This window comes from Phacochoerus africanus, chromosome 16 (assembly GCF_016906955.1).
Source record: "Phacochoerus africanus isolate WHEZ1 chromosome 16, ROS_Pafr_v1, whole genome shotgun sequence".
Lineage (NCBI taxonomy): Eukaryota > Metazoa > Chordata > Mammalia > Artiodactyla > Suidae > Phacochoerus > Phacochoerus africanus.
Genome location: NC_062559.1, coordinates 18,041,678 through 18,043,877, shown reverse-complemented (window position 1 = coordinate 18,043,877; position 2,200 = coordinate 18,041,678).

Below are 2,200 nucleotides of genomic sequence, written 5' to 3'. Positions count from 1 at the left end.
TTGTAATTTTATTTTCTACTTAATGCTCATAGGATTCATTCTTTACCCTTAAATCTTAACCAAGAAATGTAGAGGTGTTAGTTGCTTTTCATTAATTTATTGTCTCATGGGAATCTTTCTGATATGCACTGTGGGGTCTTTATTCTGTTCCATCAATATTATTCTACTTATTTTGTTCATAAGTCAATGAAGAGAGCCATAGTCAAGGAGCACTGCCTCGTAGTTTCAGCCTTAAAACCAACATCTACCTGCCTGTGCTGTCCTTGAATGGAGAATCTCTCTTCTGGTGAAAGGACAGCCCTCCATTGTGCCCTGGATCAGACCACTCTCTTCCCTGGTGAATTAACCTCTTGATCTCCTGCATCATTAGTTTCTTCCTCAACCTGGACTCACCAACAGCAAACAAGCATGCTCTAGTATCCCCCATCCTAAAAGAAATAAAATCTACCTTTACCACCTGTCTCCTCCAAGCACAATTTTGTTCCCCTTCAAGGGGAAACTTAAATCACGAAAATTCCCTTCATTCTCATTCTTCATTTTCTTCCATTTTCTCCTCAATGCTTTCAACCTGCCTCCCCCGCCATCCAGAACGCCACTGAAAATCCCCCTCTCAAAGGCGCCAGTAGTCCCCCTTTGTCACATCATTGCTTCTGTACCTCACTCAGTCTTTCAACAACATCCAAAACACTGCCTTCCAGGACACCATCAAATTCCTAGAAGAAAACATAGGCAAAACACTCTCTGACATCAACCTCATGAATATTTTCTCAGGTCAGTCTCCCAAAGCAATGGAAATAAGAGCAAAAATAAACCCATGGGACCTAATCAAACTGAAAAGCTTTTGCACAGCAAAGGAAACCAAAAAGAAAACAAAAAGACAACTTTCAGAATGGGAGAAAATAGTTTCAAATGATGCAACCGACAAGGGCTTAATCTCTAGAATATATAAGCAGCTTATACAACCCAACAGCAAAAAAGCCAATCAATCAATGGAAAAATGGGCAAAAGACCTGAATAGACTGTTCTCCAAGGAAGATATACAGATGGCCAGCAAAACACATGAAAAATGCTCAACATCGCTGATTATAAGAGAAATGCAAATCAAAATTACCATGAGATACCACCTCACACCAGTCGGAATGGCCATCATTAATAAATCCACAAATAACAAGTGCTGGAGGGGGTGTGGAGAAAAGGGAACCCTCCTGCACTGTTGGTGGGAATGTAAACTGGTACAGCCACTATGGAGAACAGTTTGGAGATACCTTAGAAATCCATACATAGAACTTCCATATGACCCCGCAATCCCACTCTTGGGCATCTATCCGGACAAAACTCTACTTAAAAGAGACACATGCACCTGCATGTTCATTGCAGCACTATTCACAATAGCCAGGCATGGAAACAACCCAAATGTCCATCAATAGATGATTGGATTAGGAAGATGTGGTATATACACACAATGGAATACTACTCAGCCATAAAAAAGAATGACATAATGCCATTTGCAGCAACATGGATGGAACTAGAGACTCTCATACTGAGTGAAATGAGCCAGAAAGACAAAGACAAATACCATATGATATCACTTATAACTGGAATCTAATATACAGCACAAATGAACATCTCCTCAGAAAAGAAAATCATGGACTTGGAGAAAAGACTTGTGGCTGCCTGATGGGAGAGGGAGGAAGTGGGAGGGATCGGGAGCTTGGGGTTATCAGACACAACTTAGAATAGATTTACAAGGAGATCCTGCTGAGTAGCATTGAGAACTATGTCTAGACACTCAAGTTGCAACAGAACAAAGGGTGGGGAAAAAAATGTAATGTATACATGTAAGGATAACTTGATCCCCTTGCTGTACAGTGGGGGAAAAAAATGTTAGTGACCTAAAATTTCAAAACAAAACAAAACAAAAAAACAAACAAAAAAAAACACTCTCTTCTTTTGGCTTCTATGGCCACATATTTGCTTGGCTTTTCTCCTGTCTTCACATCTTTTTTTCTATCTATATTCTCCCTGGATGGTCTAATCTAGTCCTTTATATTAAACACAATTTATATGCTAGTGATGCCCAAAATATGTACATCTTTGGCTCTCGGGGTTCCCTGTGAATGGGGTGCTTTATGTATGTGCACGTGGAGTGTAATAACTGTCTAAAGCTAATACAGAAAAAAAAAAATCAGCTCCATTCCGT